Source organism: Pongo pygmaeus, chromosome 23 (genome assembly GCF_028885625.2).
Source record: "Pongo pygmaeus isolate AG05252 chromosome 23, NHGRI_mPonPyg2-v2.0_pri, whole genome shotgun sequence".
NCBI classification, from domain to species: Eukaryota; Metazoa; Chordata; class Mammalia; order Primates; family Hominidae; genus Pongo; species Pongo pygmaeus.
In genome coordinates, this window is record NC_085931.1 from 42,061,846 (window position 1) to 42,084,998 (window position 23,153).

The window sequence follows — 23,153 nt, forward strand, 5'->3', positions numbered from 1 at the left end:
TTGAGGAACTGCCAGGCTGATTTTCAAAGTGACTGCACTATTTTACATTCTCAACTGCAGTGTATGAAAGTTCTGATTTCACCACATCCTTGCCAACATTAGTTATTGTCTGTCTTTATAGCTGTCCTATTGTGAAGTGGTATCTCATTGTGATTTTGATTTGCATTTCCCTGATGACTAATGATATTGAGCACCTTTTCATGTGCTTATTGGCCATTTATATACATGTCGAGTATCCCTTATCTGAAATGTTTGGGACCAGAAGTGTTCAGATTTGGGGTTTTTTTCAGATTTTGGAATATTTGCATTATACTTAACCAGCTGTACACCTCTAATCAGAAAACTCCAAATCTGAAATGCTCCAACAAGCATTTCTTTTGAGCATCATGTTAGCACTCAAAAACTTTTGGATTTTGGAGCATTTTGTATTTTGTATTTTTGGACTAGGGATGCTCAACTTGTATTTTCTTTGGAGAAATATGGCTGATGTCATTACTGTAACCTCATGCATTCTGAGCCAGAACTATTCAACTGAGCTACTCTTGAATTCCTAACCTTCAGAAACTGTGTGAGTTAATAAATGTTTGTTTGAGATGCTAAATTTTTTTTTTAACACAGCAATAGGTAACTAACATAGAAACATTCTATTAAAATCAGGAACACATCATGGGTACCTACTATTAATGCTACTAAAAGTCCCAGCCAATGCAATAAGACAAGAAAAAAATACAAATTGTCAAGTTTGGAAAGGAAGAAACAAAACTGTTATTGTTTACAGATTAATCTTCCACCTAAAAACTCCAGGTGTGTCTAACACCTTTGGTGTAGGTAAGGCAGTATGGTAGGATGGAATAAGCCCAGGTCAGACCCAAATTTGAGACCTAGATTTTTTCTCACTTTCTGTGTGATCTCAGCCAAGTCCTTTTGCCTCTTTGGGCCTCATTGGTGAAGTGGAGATAATAACACTTATGCCATGAGGATTAATATGAGTGTAAGTAAAGTGCCTCAGTGACCGACACACAGTAGCCTTTGACAAATGAGATCTTCATTTAAGGAGGGCACTTGAGGGCAGAAGCCAGGCAAGATGGCAGTGTGACTGACCTGATATTCAGTTCACCAGGCTGTAGAATGTGGGCTCCTTCCATGTCCTCAGATGACTCCAGCCTGCTAGTGGGGTTCTAAGAAGCCCAGGAGATCCTTCCCTATACCCTGGGTTCAACCCCTAGCTCCACTTCCCCTCCTGGGCAGCCTTGGGCAAGTCAGTTACTTTGGCTGAATCCCCGTTATACACTCTACTGATTGGGATGCTTATGCCTACTTTTCTTTCTTCCCTGGAGTGCAGTGAAGATCAGAGTTGGGGAAGGAGCTCACTGACGGGAATGCCTCACAGTAAGCCAGAAACTATAGGGAAATCCAGTAGAAACAAGGGGCAGAATGGTCTGTGAGAGCTCTACCTAACTGGACAATGAAGCCCCAAAGGACCTTGGGGTATGGGATAGAATGATGCTGAGTGCAAGATTCACTCCCCTTCTGTTCCAACACCACTTGACATCCTACCATGTCCCAGTAGTAGAGTTGTCAGATAAAAAAAAAAAATGCCTAGTTAAATTTGAATTTCAGAAAACAAGAAATAATTTTTATGTAAGTATATGCCCAAACATTGCAATTATTATTATTTATTTTTATTTTTATTTTTTAGATGGAGTTTGCTCTGTCACCCAGGCTGGAGTGCCGTGGCAGAATCTCGGCTCACTGCAATCTCCACCTCCTGGGCTTAAGTGATTCTCTTGCCTCAGCCTCCTGAGTAGCTTGGATTACAGGCTCCCGCCACCACACCCAGCTAATTTTTGTATTTTTCGTAGAGATAGGGTTTCACCGTGTTGGCCAGGCTGGTCTTGAACTCCTGACCTCAAGTGATCTGCCTGCCTTGGCCTCCCAAAGTGCTGGGATTACAGGCATGAGCCACCGTGCCTGGCTGCAATTATTTTTTTAGTTATCTGAAATTCTAATTTAACTGCATATGCTGTGTTTTTGTTTACTATATCTGGTAACCCTGCCCAGCAGGAGTGAAGTGAAGACACCCAGGGACTCTTCACCTCACTTCACAATGGAGGCCCTAGGAGGAGATCAGATTTGCCCAAAGCTCTGTGACATATCCATTATTTTGTTCTACACAAGGCCCCTTGGCTGAGGTTTAAACCTGGGCTGTTTGTGTTGGCTCTAACTCAGAGAACTTAGCTCACATCCCTTCCTTCCCTCTTGGGGCTGGCCTGGGCCTTGGGGCCATTCACAGTCTCTGGGAGTCTAACTCACAAGATAGAATGAAGAGGGTGGGTGGACAGGGAGCATTAAAGGAGGATCAAGAGGCTCAGCAGGAGATCTAACTACAGAATGTGGCTCCTGGTAGACTAATAATGCCACTTCTATTTCTACAGCCAAAGACTCAAGTTCTCAAGCAGTTTTTAATCTGTGAATTTGCCCTATGTGAATGGCAGAGGAGAAATGGAGCTAGGGCTAGTCTCCGAGCCTCCTGACACTCAGGCCTCTCCTTGCTGCTCTGGGGTCTGGAGAAGAGGGTTAGGAGAGAGGCCCTCTGATGCCCAGACCAGGGAATTGGAAAGAGGAAGTCTTGTGGAAAAGCAGGGTGGGTCCTGCCTGAAGCCCCTGGAGTTTGGTCCAGCCTCTGCTGTCACCTAGTGGACACCCCATGCCAGTGCCTCCTTGAGACTCCTGAACAAGGCTGTCTGCTCCTTTCCTGGTCGGTCGTGCCTGCTAGCCTAGTCCTTCTTGGCTCTGATTCGCTATATGACCCTGAACAAGCCCTTTTCTTCTCTGATTCTCAATTTTATCTCTTGGAACAGTGGTTCTCTAAACGGTAGCAGGCCCAATCTTTCTAAAACACAAACATAGCCAGGTCTCTCCACTGTCTATATCTGTCTTCTGACCTCTCTGGCCCTCATGCTGAAGCCTGGTGGGCGCTGCAGGATCTGAGCCCAGCTGACTTCACCTACTCCCCACATCTCTGTTCTAACCACATGGAACTACATTCATATTCTCAATTAACACGCTTTCTAAGAGCCTTTGCACATGCTGTTCCCTTTGCCTAAAACACTTTTCCCCCTTCTTTACCTGGCTTGTTCTTACTCATCCTTCAGATGTTGGCTTAGCCATCCTGCAACCACCTTTGCAAAAATTATAACTGAGGAAATCATGACACTGAAAGAAATCAGACCTCACCGATTCCATCTTGCTTCTAACCTTTAAGCTGTCCTTGTTCATTCCTGGGCGTAGGCCAAACTAACTTTGGGAAGGAATTCAGTTAATCATTTGACTCTGAAACAAAATTGGTAATAGCCCTTTTCCAAAAAGACCCCTTTCTTGCCTGGTGGGGACCAGTCTGTTTTTGCAAGACTAACAGATTAGCTACAAGATTAGAAATTACAGTTTAGGGTCATGCAGCCTCCAGCTCCAAGAGTCTGAACCTCCCCAAATTGCTTCTGGGGATAACATCAGTATTATAAAATCTAAGATCAGTGCTTGAGGTATTTTGCAGACCCTGCACTGGATGGATCAGCTGACACTACCCAGACCGGTAATGTGGCTCAACCAGCTCTGCCATCCCACCCAGGAACAGAAGACAGCAAGAAAAACTCCCTTCGACCCCCTATAATTCCATCTCCAACCTGACCAATCAGCACTCCCCACTTCCCAAGCCCCTACAAATTATCTTTAAAAACTCTGATCTCCAAATGCTCTGGAAGACTGATTCGAGTAACAATAAAACTCGGGTCTCCCCCACAGCCGGCTCTACGTGAATTACTCTTTCCCCATTCCAATTCCCCTGTCTTGATAAATCAGCTCTGTCTAGGCAGCAGGCAAGGTGAATTTGTTGGGGGGGTTACAATCCTATCCAGGAAGCCCCCGCCACCACCCTCACCCCCATGTCCCCACACCAGGATGGGCGAGCATACCTTAGGTCTCCACTGAGAACTGGTTGTGGTTTCAAGAGGGCATATGATTCTGGAAGAGGTCAAATGTCAGCCCAGGGGGCTGACGGGTAGCCATGGGCTCAGGGTTCAAAATAACCTGATTTCCCATCCCACTATGCCAAGGTTGGACGCTGCATATGATTACCAGCCAATGACTCCACCTCTCCAAACCTATTTAACAGATGAACAAATCAGACCATGTCTGCACCCACACTGGTCAACAGAATTCCAATGCTAGCCACAAATGTAATCTGAAATTTTCTAGCCATCGAGAACATAAAAGAAAGAGGTGAAAGTAATTTTAATAAGACATTTTGTGAGCTGGACCTGGTGGCGCACCCCTGGTGGCTGAGGCGGGAGGATCACTTTGAGCCCAGGACTTCAGGCTGCAGTGAACTTTGATCAATCCTGCCACTGCACTCCAGTCTGGATGATAGAGTGAGACCCGGTCTCAAAAAAAAAGATTAATAATACACTTTATGTGATCCGATGTGTAAAATATTATTTCAATGTGTAATCACTATTTTTAAATTATTAACAAGCCATTTTACACCCTTTTTTGGTACCAAGTTTTTGATATCCTGTGTGTATTTTATTTACACTTATTGTGCATTTCAATTTGGATTCCATCTCAAGCACTCAGCCACATGAGGCTAAAGACCACTGTTTTGGATAGCACAGCTCTACATGTAGCATTGGGGAAACAAGAATGATTCCCAGGTTTTTGGTCTGAACATGGATGGACAAAGGATAGGGTAATTTCTTGGTATGGAGGAGGGTGAACAAATGTGGTACAGGGTTGGGGAGAGTCTGAGGGCCATTGTCCTTTTAAGTGTTCATTGCCCTACATCTTCGGAAAGTTTCTAGATACCTGTCTGGGAGCTGTGTAGACCCTGGTTTGTGTAGATCCTGGTAGCTTGGTGCTAGTGCCTGGGCCTCCTCCTCGAGGCCTGAGAAGGGGTCATGAAGTCACTCTCACTTCTCTCCCAGACCCCACAGTCCTAGGCTCTGCCCTTTTATGCTGTCAAGGTGTAGGCATTCCCTCTACCAAAGATTTAGCAAAAAAGAAAACTCAAGTTAATTTTGAATTTCAGATAAACAACATGTAATTTTTTTTTTTTTTTTTTTTTTTTGAGACAAGATCTTGCTTTGTTGCCCAGACTGGAGTGCAGTGGCACAATGATGGCTCACTGCAGCCTTGAATTCCTGGGCTCAAGTGATCCTCCCACTTCTGCCTCTTGAGTAACTGGGACTACAGGCGTGCACCACCACGCCTGGCTAATTTTTAAAACTTTTAGTAGAGATGGGGTCTATGTGGCCCAAGCTGGTCTCAAACTCCTGGCTTCAAGCGATCCTCCTGCCTTGGCTTCCCAAACTGTTGGGATTACAGGCATGAGCCACCGCACCCAGCATAATAATTTTTAAATGTAAGTATGTCCCAGGTGATATTTGGGACATATTTATATTTTAACAATTTGATGTTTATGTGAACTTCAAATTTAATTGGGCATATCCTGCATTTTATCTGGCAACCCTACTTCTAGTTCATCCTTCTGGACTTGGAAGCACTGAATCTGGCTCTATTTCCTTGTTGTGTGACTTGGTCACATTTCCTCACCTCTCTGAACTTCAGCTTCCTCCTCTGTAAAGTGGCCACAAATACTTCTTTCCTCAATGAACTGTTAAAAGGACTCACTGAGAAAAGTATGAGAAAATGACCTCCAGGAGTTTGAGACCAGCCTGACCAACATGGTGAAACCCCGTTTCCACTAAAAATACAAAATAATTAGCTGGGCGTGGTGGTGCGCACCTGTAATCCCAGCTACTCAGGAGGCTGAGACAGGAGAATCGCTTGAACTCGGGAGGCAGAGGTTGTAGTGAGCAGAGATTGCACCACTGCACTCCAGCCTGGGTGACAGAGTGAGATTCCATCTCAAAAAAAAAAGAAAAAAAGAAAAGGACCTCCCGGCCAGGCACAGTGGCTCACATCTATAACCTCAGCAATCTGGGAGGCCAAGGCAGGCAGGTTGCTTGAGCCCAGAAGTTCCAGACCAGCCTGGACAACATGGCAAAATCCTGTCTTTACAAAAAATACAAAAATTAGCTGGGCATCGTGGCACATGCCTGTAGTTCCAGCTACTCAGGAGGCTGAGGTTGGAGGAGCACCTGAGCCTGAGGAGGTTGAGACTGCAGTGAGCCAAAATCGCACCACTGCCCTCCTCCAGCCTGGGTGACAGAGTGAGACCCTGTCTCAAAAAAAAAAAAAGAAAAAAAAAAAAAAAAGGAAGGACCTCCCCATGATGCCTGGCACATAGTAGGCCCAGAGCAAACATCTGCCCTTCCTTCAGTCTCCCAGATGTGCAAGGCAGCTCCACTGTCCAATGAGTGCCCCACCTCCCTCCCTCTCCACACTACCCAGGATCCCATAATTCCATAATTTCTCAGTGCCTTTTTGTATTGTCCTTCTCTTCACTAGTATTTCTTTCCCTGGTTTCCAGACTTTTTTTTTTTTTTTTTTTTTTTTTTTTTTTTAGAGAAAAGGTCTCACTCTGTCACCCAGGCTGAAGTGAAATGCAGTGGCGTGATCATAGCTCACTGCATCCTGAAGCTCCTGGGCTCAAGCCATCTTCCCACCTCAGCCTTCTCAGTAGCTGGGACTACAGATGAATGCCACCATGCCCAGCTAAATTTTTTTTTGTAGAGACAGGGTCTTGCTACATTGCCCAGGCTGGTTTTGAACTCTTAGCCTTAAGTAATCCTCCCTTGTCGGCCTCCCAAAATGTTGATATTACAGACGTGAACCGCTGTGCCTGGCCAGCTTCCTGAACTTTTGGCCATGACTCATCTTTGCTAGGAATATCCTAGAATCCTCTGGAAAGGGCCTAATTCCCAAGAATAGAGTCCTGCTGACCTAGCTCTCAGAAGATTCCAGAATATGGCTCAGATACTACCTGGTGGCTATGTATCTAAACAAAAAATACTATCACTACCAGACATGAATCTGAAAGGTCAGGCTGGTTCACTCTGCCCCTGACCAGCAGGGCCACCGTGAGGGCAGAGCCCTGGGCCAGGCCCCAGTAGGAGACTGAATAAATGGACCCTGAGCTGTCCTGGGGCAGGGAACTTGATGGCAGGGGAGCAGCGGGCTTCAACGTGACCCTAGTACCCATACACAGAGAATGAGAGGAGCCTGAGGCCCAGGGATGGGTGGCCTGTCTGAGGGCACACAGCAAAGATTTGCCTATTTGCCCCAGATCAGGGGACTAATAAGGCCGTGCTCCTAACCCGCCCACTCCTCTGTGGAAGAACTGGGATTTAGGAGAATCAGGCAGTACTTTCTCTGGCTTATTCTCACTTCTGTCTGCAGACACGGTCTTCCTCTCTCAGCCTCCTGTACCCATGAGGAGAGACTAATGTGGGGTAGGGGTAGGGAAATGGCTAGGTCCAGGGAACCTTCTCCCCCATGTCAGGTGAGGAGACTGGAGGAGAAAGTGATGCTACCTCCTTACCACCTACCAGAGATGGTGCTCCCTGGGATGCTGGAATGCTCTCTCTCTGCTTGCATTGAACAGATCATAAAATTGAGTCCCAGAGAAGAGCAGGGACCTGTGAGTCCTAGAAGATCAAATAGGGCTGGCTGATGCCTATAATTCTAGCACTTTGGGAGGCCAAGGCAGGCGGATTGCCTAAGCTCAGGAGTTTGAGACCACCTGGGCAACATGGTGAAAACCCATCTCTACAAAAAATACAAAAAATTAGCCGGGTGTAGTGGTGAGTGCCTGCCTACTTCCAGCTACTCGGGAGGCCGAGGCATGAAAATCGCTTGAACCCAGGAGGCAGAGGTTGCAATGAGCCAAGATCGTGCCACCGCACTCCAGCCTGGGTGACAGAGGGAGACTCTGTTAAAAAAAAAAAAAAAAATCAAGTGGGCCAGAAGGTCCCCCAGACTTCTTGCCTCTCCTCACTTGGCAGGTAAACACCTGTGGCCGAAGTCCTTAATCATGCCCTCTCCCACCTTATAATTTACCCACTCTTTGGTTGTTGGTTTTTGTTTTTGTTTTGGTTTTGGTTTGGTTTTTTTGAGACAGAATTTCACTCTTGTCGCCCAGGCTGGAGTGCAATGGTGTGATCTCGGCTCACTGCAACCTCCGCCTCCCCAGTTCAAATGATTCTCCTACCTCAGACTCCCAAGTAGCTGGGATTGCAGGCACCCACCACCATGCCCAGCTAATTTTTGTATTTTTAGTAGAGACGGGGTTTCACCATGTTAGCCAGGCTGGTCTTGAACTCCTGACCTCAGGTGATCCGCCCGCCTCAGCCTCCCAAAGTGCTGGGATTACAGGCATGATGAGCCACCGCACCTGGCCTAATTTACCCACTCTTCAACCTTCCTGGTCCCCCAAACTCGTGGCTCCCCCTGAGGTTCTACAGGGGCCTCCTATTTGTGTTGTGTTCCTAATCTCCATCCCTTCCCTCTGCCCTCTGGAGAGGGTCTAAATGCCTCTGCATGGTCTTCCACTCCCACCCACCCCACCCCACCCACTACCCCAAGCCCTTCCTTCCTTGCCAGCCTATCACTCCTTCCATCCCTTCACAGACCCTGCTCTCTGTGCCAGGGTGGTGAAGCAACATTTCAACAGGAGCATGTTTTGAGGGCGGATTCCAGTTTTGGGCCTGATTCTTACCAGCTGTGTAGTCTTGGGCACGTTGCTTAACTTCTCTGGTCCTCTAGCTTCTCATCTGTAGTAAGACTTCCTTCACAATCCTGGGGTGAGGGTTAAATTGCATAAAGCCCTTAGCACAGTATGCAGCACATTATAAACATTCAATAAATATTAGCTGCTGCTATTATTATTATTAGAGGAGTAATGGCAAAGAAGGGGAGGGGGCAGGGGGACTTGGGAGCAAGCAGAGGAAGAAATCAGAAAATTTATATTTTTAAAATTATTTCCCACCAGAATGAATATTTTTTATTCGGCACAATGTTGTAGGTGTCAAATAATATTAAATCTATGCTGGGTTCTGGCAGGATAAATGCCAACATCACCAACAGGGCTTCCAGGGACTATAAGTGCCTTAGTGTGCTAAAGCAGAGAAGATATTACTTGATACATTTTTGAAGCTGAAGTGCTTCCAAGTTTGGTAGTTCCAATTCTGTTACTTCTTGGGAACGTTTTTAATAACAAGAACATGAAGAAATAAACAGTGCTGGTTCCCTAATGTTAAGGTTTCAGGAACATGGTTATTGCTTTCCAGAAAATACCATGAGAATGACCTCATTTCCGACTAAGGAAAAGTTGAACTCTCTCCATTTTTTCCACCTTATGAACCCAACAAAAAGAGCAAAGAGGAATATAATCAGTGAGTTTATCTTAATGAAAGCTGATGGCTTCAATATCTTTTTTCCCGGTTTAATTGCTTTAGGCATTTATTATTAGCTATGATTAACGCAGAAAGAAGGGACAAAAAGCTCACAAACACTATACAATTTCACAAGATGCATTGCAGGGGGAAAAGTGACTGAGATGGATCAGCAATATCCTAGGGTCTTGGTGGATGCATTCCTGGTGGAGGGGGTCTCATTCCCGGAGGGGGCATGCCTACTGGCGTCCCTCTAGCAAGGGGAAGCCCAATTGGTGGGCCCATGGATGGTTTCATACCAGGTGGAGGAAACATAATGCCTAGAGGTGGGGCTGCTCTGCCAACAGGTGGGGGTGGAGTTCCCGGTCCTGGTGGGTACTGTGTTGGGGCTCCAGTAATACTTTTCTCTGTGGAGTCATTACTTGCTGGGATGGTCCCCCAACTCCTGGGACAGGGCCTGCTAATCCAGCAGGAGCCTGGGGAATTGGTACACCAGCTGATACCCCTCTACCAGCTGCCCTAACAACGCCAGGGCCTCCTGCAGCTCCAGCAAGTGGTACCCAAGCAATGCCAGTATATTTTGGGGGTAGCCCCTCCACAGTCATGGATACCAAGTTCTCCCCATGCAGCAACACCAGACCCCAAAAGTGCTTTTCTTTGAGCTCTGGTTGCTTCACGTTCTTTGGCTTGATCTTTCTGAACTCATCACAATCGCAGAGGATCAAATTCACATGCTTGTCAAACGCTTTAAAGGTGCCAAAGAAGATTGTGCCTTCCTGTAGGATGCATTTCATTCTATAGTCAATGTGCTGCTGCAGCCTTGCTACTCGTGCCCACAGTCGTGATTGCTGCTTCACTAAATCCCGTGTCCACAGTTAAAACTTCGTGCTTCTTAAGACCTGGGAGAAGGCTATAGATAACGGTATGGTGCAGGTTCTCCTAGAAACAATGCAAGCTGAGGGGGCAACGTGGTGGCTCACGCCTGTAATCCCAACACTTTGGGAGGCTGAGGAGGGCAGATCACCTGAAGTCAGGAGTTCGAGACCAGCCTGGCCAACATGGTGAAATCCCGTCTCTACTAAAAATACAAAAATTAGCTGGGTGGTAGTGGCATGCACCTGTAATTCCAGCTACTCAGGAGGCTGAGGCAGGAGAATTGCTTGAGCTAGGGAGGCGGAGATTGAGGTGAGTCGAGATGGCATCACTGTACTCCAGTCTGAGTGACAGAGTGAGGTGCTGTCTCAAAAATATATATATAATTTTTTAAAAGTATATTGAAAGCATTGGGTGAGGTGGCTCATGCCTGTAATCCCAACACTTTGGGAGACCAAACTGGGAGGATCCCTTGAGGCCAGGAGTTTGAGACCAGCCTGGGCAACAGCAGGACCCTGTCTCTACAGAAAAATAAAAAAATATTAGCTGGGTGTGGTGCGTGCCTGTAGTCACAGTTATTCAGGAGACTGAGGTGGGAGGATCACTTGAGCCTAGGAGTTGAAGGCTGCAGTGAGTTAGGATGGTGTGCCACTGCACTCCAGTCTGGGCCACAGGCTGAGAACATGTTTTTTTAAAAATAAAAAATAGATAATGGATCAATTGATGGAGAAAGCTCACGCTGTGCTGAACCTGTTCCAAGTATCCTCATAACAACTTTTTGAGGTAGGAAGAAATTGGAACACACCTGCGGTTAAACAAGTTGAGTTTATCACTTGTTATGGGGTAAGGGTGAGAGGTCATGAATCGTGAGAAACAATAGGGCAGCTGGGCTTGGTGGCTTACATGTAATCCCGGTACTGCAGAATCCCAAGGTGGGAGGATCATCTTAGATCAGGAGTTCGAGAACAGCCTGGCCAACATGGTGAAACCCCGTCCCTACTAAAAATACAAAAATTAGCCGGGAGTGATGGTGGGCGCCTGTAATCCTAGCTACTTGGGAGGCTGAGGCAGAAGAATCACTTGAATCCAGGAGGCAGAGGCTGCAGTGAGCCGAGATTGCACCACTGCACTCCAGCCTGAGTGATAGAGTGATACTCTGTCTCAAAAACAAACAAACAAACAAACAAAGGGGCATCTCAGTAACAAAGTGTTACAAAGGACACATAGGATTTGGGCTTGCATTAGGTGATTTGGAGGAGGGTTTAAGAAAACGGAGTTTTCTGGATTGGATGCTGCCTATGAGTGAGTACCTTGATAAACATTATTTAGAAGGAGGGAAGAGTAGACCAAGGCTAAATCTATAATGTCTATATGAGCCACAATAGGGAAATGTTTGGCCATTTTTGTAGTTTGAACAATGCTCATGTTTTGTCTGGGTTCAGACATGATTCGAGTGGTTTTATTATTGTCTTGATCCATCATGGTCACACAGTGGCCTTATTTGATGTTGATGTTCTGTGAAGTTTTTACGTCCAATAAGAGAACACGCCAAGGTCTATTTGTGAGTGCCAGACCATCTCCTGGATATCAGGGGCTGTTTTTCTCTTAGAGCTTGGTTTCAAATCCAGGTTTGTGTGACTGGAAACATCCCCCGTATTACTTCTTGATCACAGGAACTTGCGAAGGTGGCTGGCAGACTAGGAATTTCATCTATGAGCTTATTTCATCTACTATTTTTTATTTTTTTTTCTGAGACGGAGTTTCACTGTTGTCGCCCAGGCTGGAGTGCAATGGCACAATCTTGGCTCACTATAACCTCTGTCTCCTGGGTTCAAGCAATTCTCCAGCCTCAGCCTCCCAAGTAGCTGGGATTACAGGTGCCCGCCACCACGCCTGGCTAATTTTTGTATTTTTAGTAGAGATGAGTTTCACCATGTTGGCCAGGCTGGTCTCAAACTCCTGACCTCAGGTGATCCGCCCGCCTCGACCTCCCAAAGTGCTGGTATTACAGGCGTGAGCCACCACGCCAGCCTTTATCTACTATGTTCACCTCCTACTCAGGTCCAATCCCTAACAGTTCCTGGGATAACTGTAGGCACTTAATAAATGCTTGTTGAATGAATGAAGATGGCTGTCAAGAACTCCAATGACTGCTTGAGTGCAAATCACAAGCTCCATCACCTATCAGTATGTGATTTGATACAATATGTATTAACAGCTAATCCACACTCCATACTCAAATTTCATTACTTGTCCCAATATTTTCCATTACAACTATTCCACCACCACCACCACCCCAGTCCAGGGTCCTATTTAGAATCACACACCACATTTTGTTGTCATGCTTCTTTAGTCTCCTTTAAAATGGAACAGTTCCTCAGCTTTTCTCTGTTTTTCATGACAATGAGTTATTTTGTAGAGTGTCCTTCATTTGGGATTCTCTAGCACTTCCTCATAAGATGTGTACGGTGCACTTTTGACAGAAATACCACTGATGTGTTCTCAGTGCATTTTATTAGGAGGCCCTTGATCTGCCCCGTTAACTAGTGGTGTTAACTTTGATCACTTTGATCTGTTTGTTCTGCTAGGTTACACCTCTGTAAATCACCATTTTCCCTTTGTAATCAATAGGTAATTTATGGGAGACACTTTTACTGTTGTAAACATCCCGTTTCTCTAGTTTTACCACACATTATTGATTTCCTAATTCCACCATGTTTATTAGTTGGCATTCTACTAAAAGGAAGACTTTCCCTTCACCCATTAATATGCTCATTTCTTTATGTTTGTAAAGACTCATGGATTACTATTTTATTCAATTAGTTATACTCTATTACTATCACTCCATATTTTGATTCTGAAATTGCCCTGACTTGGCCAGTAGGATCTCCTTAAAGACAGCTCCTGTGTTCTTTGACACATTCCCATGATTCTTATTACCATCATCCTTATATTCTGGTGTAACAAGATGTTCCAGGTTTATCTGGTACTTTCCGGAATGAGTTAGTTCTTTCTCTTTCTCTCTCTTTTTTGTTTTTTTTTTTTTTTGACGGAGTCTCACTCTGTCGCCCAGGCTAGAGTGCAGTGGTGCGATCTCAGCTCACTGCAACCTCCGCCTCCCAGGTTCAAGCGATTCTCCTGCCTCAGCCTCCTGAGTAGCTGGGATTACAGGTGTGCGCCACCACGACCGGCTACTTTTTGTATTTTTAGTACAGAGGGGTTTCACCATTTTGGCCAGGCTGGTCTCGAACTCCTGACCTCAAGTGATCCATCCGCCGCGGCCTCCCAAAGTGCTGGAATTACAGCTGGGAGCCGCCGCGCCCGGCCGGAATCAGTTTTTTTCTTTTAGGAGCCCCGAACCCAAGCTCTTTGAAAAGCTGCCAAAGAGCTCCAACTTTCCTTCGCTTCCTGCCCGCAGGCGGAACCTTAGAGCTTCGGACATGGAGATTAACCTCTTCCGGTTGGGGCCGGAAGTCCCTCCGAGAGGGGCGGCTCCGCGTCATGTGACTGGAGTCCGTGTAGGAGGGGTCGGAGGTCCTACCCAACAGATTGACGCGGCATTAGTATTGGCCGTGTAGCCGAAAAACTGATTGACTGGGCTGACGTTAACTGCGCGGAGGCAGGTATGTGAGGGGCTGGGGTTGGGGCGGGGGCCGCCAAAGTTTAGGGACAGGGGCGGGATACCCGGGTCCGCCTTCCCAGGACACACGGGCTTCAACATCTGAGCCCAGGGGCCCAGAGACAGCAAGACCGGTCGTGTCTGTCCCCGAAAAGAGGACGAGCTGGCGTTGTGGTTCTGCGTCCCATGATTACAGATTGGGGAAACTGAGGCCTTGAGAAAGAGAAGGGCTCCCACAAGCTCTCCTTTCGAGGCATGGGCACTGATTCCCATTCTGGGCCCCGTGCGAGACCGCCTCTATCATCTGGGAGTGCATTTCACGAGTTTGCCCTGAGTGGAGAAGCAGAGGCCGGGGAGCGCGGTGAACAGAGTTGGGCCGAAAGTAAGAGACCTGGATTCGAGACTTCGCCACCGACAGACAATTGTGCGTTCTGGGCCAAGTCTCTTCCCTGTGCTGGGCCTCAGCTTCCTCGTGTCTAAAACGGGGCAGTGTTTTTCAAAATATGGTTCTTACACCATCTGCTTTGAAATTCTCTGAGATGCCGGCTTTACAGCGCGGGACTCAGTTCAGACTTCTGGTTTAGAATCTGAACTTATGCCTAGGGTGGTCCTGTGTATACTGATGTTTGAAGCTCATTGATTTTAAGTGCTTTCCTGCTGTAAGCACTAGATATCCATTCTTCGCTTTGAGGCAGCTGGTGCCAGTTCAGGAACTTTGAAAGAACTGGAATGGTTAGCTCAGTAAAGAGAGCACTGGAAGGGAATTAACTTTTTAAAAATTGAAAATACTGTTACGGCAAAGAGGGCTTCCACTTCATCTTTAGGCTAAAAGAGGCAGAACTAGGACTAACAGGTGAATTCTACAGGAAGACAAGATTTTTGCTTAATAGAAGACCTTAAATGGAAGAATCGTCAGAGGTGACCACCGATGGAGTGAATGGATTGCCTCCGTGCCTCCTTTCGAGGGAGGTATATAGGTATTAGATGAAGGTCCTTTCCAACTTGAAAGTCTGTGATTCTAAGGAGTTGTTCTGCATCTTTCTGGTGCTGACTCTGCTCTCAAGGCAAATGTGACTTTTTTCTTCTCTTTTCTTTACATTTCCATCACTTTAGCCTACATCTCCTGTAAATAAGGCCAATGCATCTGACCTTACGTAATCTCTTCCTGGTTGTCCTGTGCACCATCCTTCTTTTCAAGGACTTTGGAATGACCCAATATCTGATAGAGGCACCTTAAATGTTTGTTGAATGAATAAGTAAACTGGGTCTCACCCCATGGGTTAGTAGCTTTTTCCTAAGAACAACTTGGAAATGCCTCTGAAGATTTTATGTTTGACCAGGAGAAGCCAGTGAACTCTGAATCACAAAATTGAGGACTCTCAGTTGAAAGGACCCCTTGAGGTTGTTCAGACCAGCCTTCTCTTCCCTGGAACATAATCCCTGCTTGAATCCTCTCTTCAGCAATATGTGTATAGATGTGAGAGAATTTTTGCAGTCTGTTGGCTAGCTTTCCATGCATCATATAAAAACAGTCCTCTTATAGACTTGACTTGCCAGTTCGCACACATGACAAGTTCCAGCTTTTTTTTTTTCTTTTTTTTTTTTTTTTGAGTATTTAGTAGAGATGGGGTTTCACCATGTTGGCCAGGCTGGTCTCGAACTCCTGACCTCAAGTGATCCGCCTGTCTCAGCCTCCCAAAGTGCTGGGATTTCAGGTGTAAGCCACTGTGCCTGGCCTTAGCATATCTTTAGTTTTCTAATCAAACATTATTATGTCCTTATTTTGTGCATTACGAAGCTCTGCCTAAATCACTTTTTCAACACCTGCTAGAATGCTTAGGAATGTTTATGTTGTCTTAGGGAGCAGAGGCTCCATATTATGACCCAGTTCTGCTGACTTGCTCCCCCGCCGCCACAAAAAAAAGGTTAGGGTTGAGCCAAAACTTCCTGCCAGTTATCGACTTGTGTTTCCCAAGATTAAAAAATAAAAAAGTTGTGAAATGCTTATTCAGATGTTATCCAGGTACTGGGTAAAATGATCTTAATTTGTTGGAGTTTTTAGAACTTCTCGATCTAAAAGTTTCCTTTTAAAGAAGTGTCTGAATTGACATTCTCATAAGTATGTTCTTCAGGCCACTGTTCTGAAGAAATGGCTCTGAAAAAAGGATTTGGTGCTAATAATTAGTTTGAGAAAGCCACATACCATTATTCTTTCTTGGAGCTTCTCAATATGTAATACCACATTAAAAGCACTGAGAAGTCCTGCAATAAGGAAATGTGCTTTATAAGCCAAGATAGTAACTTGTTTCATTTGTTTAATCTACTTGATGTAAAATCTTTTTTTTTTTTTTAATTGAAGCACACATTAGCAAATTCTGACCTAGAGTGGGGATCTGCATACTATATATAGGCTGTGAACCAGACCTGGACCTACTGCTTGTTTATATGGTCTGTGAGCTAAGAGTGCTTTTTACATTTTTCTTTTTTCTTTTTTTTTTTTTTTTTAGACGGAGTCTCGCTCTGTCGCCCAGGCTGGAATGCAGTGGCTCCATCTCAGTTCACTGCAAGCTCCGCCTCCTGGGTTCATGCCATTCTCCTGCCTCAGCCTCCCGAATAGCTGGGACTACAGGCGCCCACCCCGCTGCCTGGCTAATTTTTTGTATTTTTAGTAGAGATAGGGTTTCACTGTGTTAGCCAGGATGGTCTTGATCTCCTGACCTCGTTATCTACCCACCTCGGCCTCCCAAGGTGCTGGGATTACAGGCGTGAGCCACCACATCTGGCCTGCTTTTTACATTTTTAAATGATGGGAAATAAAAGAAGAATAATATTACATAGGTGACAATTACAGGAAAATAAAATTTCAGTGTTCATTTCAGTCACACCCACTTATTTATATTCATATATATTTACATTATATTTACATATTGTCTTTGGGTGCTTTAATGCTACTCGGTAGAGTTGATTACTTGCCATAAAACCCATATGGTCCACAGAGTCTAAAGTATTTACTCTATGGCCCTTTATGGAAAAAAATTGCCAATTCCTGACCTGCATCGTGTACTTTTTTTTTTTTTTTTTTTGAGACTGACTCGCTGTTTCCCAGGCTGGAGTGCAGTGGCACAAACGTAGCCTACTACAGCGTTGACCTCCAGGGCTGAAGCCATCTTCCCACCTCGGCCGCCCAAGTAGTTGGGACTACAGGCACACACCACCACACCCAGCTAACTTTTACATTTTTTGTAGAGATGAGGTCTCACTATGTTGCCCAGGCTGGTCTCAAATCCCTGAGCTCAAACGATTCTCCTGCCTCACCCTCTCAAAGTGCTAGGATTACAGGTATGAGCCACCACTCCCAGCCATGTATTGTTTTTTAACTTTTTTTTTTTTTTATTCATTTATTTATTTATTTATTTATTTGAAACGGAGTCTCGCTCTGTCGTCCATGCTGGAGTGCAGTGGCGCAATCCCGGCTCACTGTAACCTCCACCTCCCAAGTTCAAGCGATTCTCCTGCCTCAGCCTTCTGAGTAGCTGGGACTACAGGTGCACGCCACCTCGCCTGGCTAATTTTTGTATTTTTAGTGGAGACGGGGTTTCACCATGTTGGCCAGGATGTCTCAATCTCCTGACCTCGAGTGATCTACCCACCTCAGCTTCCCAAAGTGCTGGGATTACAGGCTTGAGCCACCGTGGCTGGCCCCTTATTATTATTATTATTATTTTAGATGGAGTTTCACTCTTGTTGTCCAGGCTGGAGTGCAGTGGGACAATCTCGGCTCACTGCAACCTCTGCCTCCCAGGTTCAAGCGATTCTTCTGCCCCAGCCTCCGAAGTAGCTGGGATTACAGGCATGCGCCACCACACCTGGCCAATTTTTGTATTTTTAGTAGAGATGGGTTTCACCGTGTTGGCCAGGCTGGTCCTGAACTCCTGACCTCAGGTGATCCACCCGCCTTAGCGTCCCAAAGTGCTGGGATTATAGCCGTGAGCCACTGCGCCTGGCCTTTTTATTTTGAAATAATTTTAACCTTACACTAAACTTGCAAAAATAATCCACAAACTTTCTGTATATCTGTCATCTAACTTCACCTGATGTCAAAACTGTACATAATTATATCAAAATTATCCAAACAAGAAATTTAACATTAATACAATATTACTAGCTAATCTAGAGACTTTATTAAAATTTTGCCGTTTGTCCCACTATGTCCTTTTTCTGTTCCAGGACCCAATCCTGGATCCTACATCACATTTAGTTGTCAAGTCTCCCTGGTCTCATCATCTCATCAGATATCTGGGACAGTTCCTCATTGTCTTTTTTTTTGAGACGGAGTCTCACCCTGCCACCCAGGCTGGAATACAGTGGCACGATCTCAGCTAACTGTGAACCCCCTCCCGGATTCAAGTGATTCTCCTGCCTCAGCCTCCTGAATAGCTGCAATTACAGGCGTGTGCCACCGTGCCCAGCTGTTTTTTGTATTTTTAGTAGAGATGGGGTTTCACCATGTTGGGCAGTCTGGTCTTGAACTCCCAACCTCAGGTGATCCACCTGCCTCGGCCTCCCAAAGTTCTGGGATTACAGGTGTGCCACCACACACGGCCTGCATTTGCACTAAAATTTCTTTTTTAAAAATTGTTTGTTTGTTTTTGAGATGGAATTTCACTCTTATTGCCCAGGCTGGAGTGCAGTGGCGCAGTCTTGGCTCACCGCAACATCTGCTCCCGGCTTCAAGCGACTCTCCTACCTCAGCCTCCCAAGTAGCTAGGATTACAGGCAAGCACCACCACGCCCGGCTAATTTTGTATTTTTTTTTTTTTTTAGTAGAAACAGGGTTGCTGTATGTTGGTCAAGCTGGTCTGGAACTCCCGGCCTCAGGTGATCTATCCGTCTCAGCCTCCCAAAGTGCTGGGATTACAGGTGTGAGCCACTGTGCCTGGCCATTTGCACTAAAATTTATGAGGGTTCCGGTTTCTCCGCATCCACAACACTTGTTATTGCCCACTAAAAAAATTATGTCTCTCCTAGTGGGTGTGAAGTGATATCTCATTGTGGTTTTGATTTGCATTTCCTTAATGGCTGATGATGATGATGATGATGATGATGGTGTTCATGTTCTTATTGGCCATCTGCATATCTTATTTGGAGAAATGTCTGTTTAGATCTTTTGCTCATTCTGTAATTGGGTTATTTGTTATCATGTACAATTTTGAATGTAGGTATTCAAAGAGTTTGCAGATCCCTTGAAATAACTCAGTGATTTGACCTGCAAATTCTGAGGCAATGCCAGTATCTCCCTGATCTGAATGTAGTTGGATTTGGACATACTAAAGCACAAAGTAAATTTCCGTTTGAGGCTACTGACCATGCAGAGCTTGACTCAAACCCAGCCACTTCTGGCCATGTGGAGTTGGAGTGGCCATGGTCAAGTGAAAGGAAGGGTGCTATTTGTGTCCAGAAATGAAGTTGTCATCCAAGATATGATAAGACTAATCGGGGCGCCTTCATTTTGGGTGCCACTCTGGTGTATGTCTGGTTATAGGCAGGGAGTAGAGGAGTCAGTGGTGGTTTGAATGCTCGGGACTAGCTGCTCATAGCTACATAACTACAGTGCTCCTAGGCCTATCTTGACCCTACAGCATTTGGCCATAACCAAACCATCTTGGACACGTACCTTGAAACAAACAAAAACTTCAGTAATGTAAATTGTGAAAGTAGTATGTGCTTATTTTATTATTATTTTTTAGAGATGGAGTCTTGCTCTGTTGCCCAGGCTGGAGTGTAGTGGCAGTGTCGACTCACTGCAGCCTCCATCTCCCAGATTCAAGCGATTCTCGTGCCTCAGTTCCTGAGTAGCTAGAATTACAGGGAAGTGCCACCATGCCCGACTAATTTTTGTATTTTTAGTAGAGATGGGGTTTCATGATCTTGGCCAGGCTGGTCTCGAACTCCTGACCTCAAGTGATCCGCCCACCTCAGCCTCCCAAAGTACTGGGATTACAGGCATGAGCCACCATGCCCTGCCAATGTGCTCATTTTCGACATTTTGGGAAATACAGAAAAATCTCCCTCTCCCCACGCTAGTCATCCCTAGCTGTAGTATCTAGAGAACCTTTGTTGCAGTTGCTATATTTCCTTCTTGTTTCCTGCTACAGGGCACGTTTTTAATAGTTAGAATCACTCACTGTACACAGTTCCATATCTTGCTTTTTCTTATTAACATCTAAAACTGAAGAAAAAACACATTTTAATTTTAATGTCTCCATGTTTTTGCCAGCCTCTTCTATAAGCATTACTTCTTCTTCTTCTTCTTCTTCTTCTTCTTCTTTTTTTTGAGACAGAGTCTGGCTCTGTTGCCCAGGCTGGAGTGCAACGGTGTGATCTTGGCTCACTGCAACCTCCGCCTCCCGGGTTCAAATGATTCTCCTGCCTCAGCCTCCCGAGTAGCTGGGATTATAGGTGCCTGCCACCATGCCCAGCTAATTTTTGTATTTTTAGTAGAAGCGGGATTTCACCATGGTGGCCCGGCTGGTCTCGAACTCCTCACCTCAGGCGATCCACCCACCTCAGCCTCCCAAAGTGTTGGGATTACAGGCGTGAGCCCCCGTGCCCGGCCTATAAGCGTTACTTCTGATGGCCTACATAGATTTCCATTTCCTTAACTGTTCATTTATTTAATAAGTCTTACTATGTAGACGTAATGTGTATAGTAAGCACTTGGTATGTTCTTAGTGGGATAGAAATGTAGTTTTGATTTTTTTAAATAAGGAGCATAGATTTTCTTAAAATTTTTTTTATTGTGGTAAGATGTACATAACATAATATTTACTGTTTTAACTAATTTTATCTATTTAAATATTTTTTGAGATAGGGTCTCACTCTGTGGCCTAGGCTGAAGTGTAGTGGCAGCTCACTGCAGCTTCAACTTCTGGGGCTCAGGCAATCCTCTTGCCTCAGCCTCCTAAAGTGCTGGAATTACAGCAGTGAGCCATTGTGCCTGGCCCATTTTAATTATTTTTCAATGTACAATTCAGTGGCATTAAGTAAATTCACAATGTTGTATAACCATCACCACTATTTCCAAAACTTTTTCAGCATACCAAACAGAAACTCTACCCATGAAGCAATAACTCCTCGTTCTTTCCTCCCCCCAGCTCCTGGTAACCTCTGATCCACTTTCTATCTGTATGAATTTGCCTAGTCTAGATATTTCTAATAAGATTCTAATAAGAAAATCACACAATGTATGACCTTTTATGGAAACGTAGGGTTTTTTTTTCCTTTTTTTTTTTTTTTTTTTTGAGACAGTCTCACTCCGTTGTCACCTAGGCTGAGTGTCATCTCAGCTGGGTTCAAGCATCCTGGGTTCAAGCAGTTATTGTGCCTCAGCCTCCCAAATAGCTGGAATTACAGGTGCTCACCACCACACCTGGCTCATTTTTGTATTTTTAGTAGAGATGGGGTTTTGCCATTTGCCCAGGCTGGTCTCGAACGCCTGACCTCAAGTGATCCGCCTGCCTTGGCCTCCCAAAGTGCTGGGATTACAGGCATGAGCCACCGTACCTGGGCCCAGTTTTTTTAATTGTAGTGAAATTCATATAAAATTTACCATCTTAACCATTTTTTAAGTGTACAGCTCAGTGGTATTAAGTACATTCATATTCTAGAAACATCACCACCATCTACCTCCAGAACTGTTTTCATCTTGTAAAAGTGAAACTCTGTATCTATTAAACAATAACTCCCTATTTCTTCTTCCCCCTGGCCACTGCCAACCACTATTCCACTTTCTGTCTCTATGATTTTGTTTACTCTAAGTACATCATATAAGTAGAATCATACAGTATTTGTCCTTTTTATTTTTGAAAATGAGGTCTAACCGTGTGGCTGGTGTCAGACTCTTGGGTTTAAGTGATCTTTCTGCCTCAGCCTCCCAAGTAGTTGGGGTTACATGTGGGCACCACTTCACCCAGCTTAGTGTTTGTCTTCCTTTGACTGACTTATTTCACCTAACTTGATGTTCTTGAGGTTCATTTATGTTGTAGCATATGTGAGAATTTTTCTTCCTTTTTAAGATAAAATGATTTTCCATTGTATGTATTTTGCTTATCCATTCATCTGTTGATGCACACTTGGATTGCTTCCATGTTTCAGCTATTGTGAATACTGCTACTGTGAACATTGATGTATAGCTATTTCTTTGTGACCTTGCTTTCAATTATTTGGGTACATACCTAGAGGTAGAATTGCTGGATCATATGGTAGTTCAGTTTTTAATTTTTTTGAGGAGCCTCCGTGCTGTTTTCCACAGCAGCTGTACCATTTTACATTCCCACCAACAGAGCACAAGGGTTCCATTTCTCTACATCCTTGCCAAAACTTATTATTTTCTGGTGTTATAAAAATAGTAGTCATTCTGATGGTATCTCATTGTGCTTTTGATTTGCATTTCCCTGATGATTAGTGATGTTGAACACCCTTCTGTGTGCTTTTGGGACATTTGTATTTCTTCTTTGAAGAAATGTCTCTATTCAAGTCCTTTGCCACCCCCCGCACCCTTTTAAAATTTTTTTTGAGACAGAGTCTCTCTCTCTCTTGCCCAGGCTGGAGTGCAGTGGTGGAATCTGGGCTCTGCAACCTCCGCCTCCTGGGTTCAAGCAATTCTCTTGCCTCAGCCTCCCACGTAGCTGGAAGTACAGGCGTGTGCCACCACACCTGGCTAGTTTTTTTGTATTTTTAGTAGAGACAAGGTTTCGCCATGTTGCCCAAGTTGGTCTCGAACTTCTGACCTCAAGTGATCTGCCTGCCTCAGCCTCCCAAAGTGCTGGAATTACAGGCCTGAGCCACCATACCTGGCCCCACTTTTGAATTAGGTTGTTTTGTTGTTAAGTTTTAGGAGTTGTCTGTGTATTCAGGATATTAATTCCTCTTCAGATATATGATTTGCAAATATTTTCTCCCATTCTATGAATTGCCATTTTACTCTATTGGTAGTGTCTTTTTATGCACAAAATTTTTAAATTTTTATGAAATCCAATTTGTCTACTTTTTCTTTTGTTACCTGTACTTTTGGTGTCATTCCAAGAAATCAATGCCAGAAATATAGTTTTTAAAGTCATGACCAGGTGGCTCCTGGTTTAAAATTCTCAGAGGCGGCCCTAATTGTTGCCTGGTTATCATATCCTACTTCTCTTTTTTTAATTTTTAGTTTTTTAGAGACAGGGTCTCTCTGTCGCCGAGGCAGGAGTGCAGTGGCGTGATCTCAGCTCACTGCATCCTCTGCCTCCCGGACTTAAGCAGTCCTCCCACCT

The 23,153-nt window shown here is 44.9% G+C and overlaps 1 protein-coding gene and 1 pseudogene across 3 annotated transcripts in view; one reads left to right on the forward strand and one right to left on the reverse strand.

The window, feature by feature from the left end:
- Window positions 1–9,530: 9,530 nt before the first annotated feature.
- On the reverse strand, window positions 9,531–14,115 carry LOC129023158 (small nuclear ribonucleoprotein-associated protein N-like; annotated as a pseudogene).
- Window positions 13,716–23,153, forward strand: part of RNF185 (ring finger protein 185) — a 46,011-nt gene continuing 36,573 nt past the window's right edge. The window contains exons 1-2 of one of the 3 annotated variants that reach the window (XM_063663160.1): window positions 13,731–13,846; window positions 14,667–14,819. The gene's annotated coding sequence lies outside the window, so the exon portion shown is untranslated. Of the gene's footprint in view, window positions 13,847–14,666; window positions 14,820–23,153 lie in introns of all 3 variants that reach the window. The other 2 variants (XM_054470376.2, XM_054470374.2) reach the window with 2 other exon arrangements.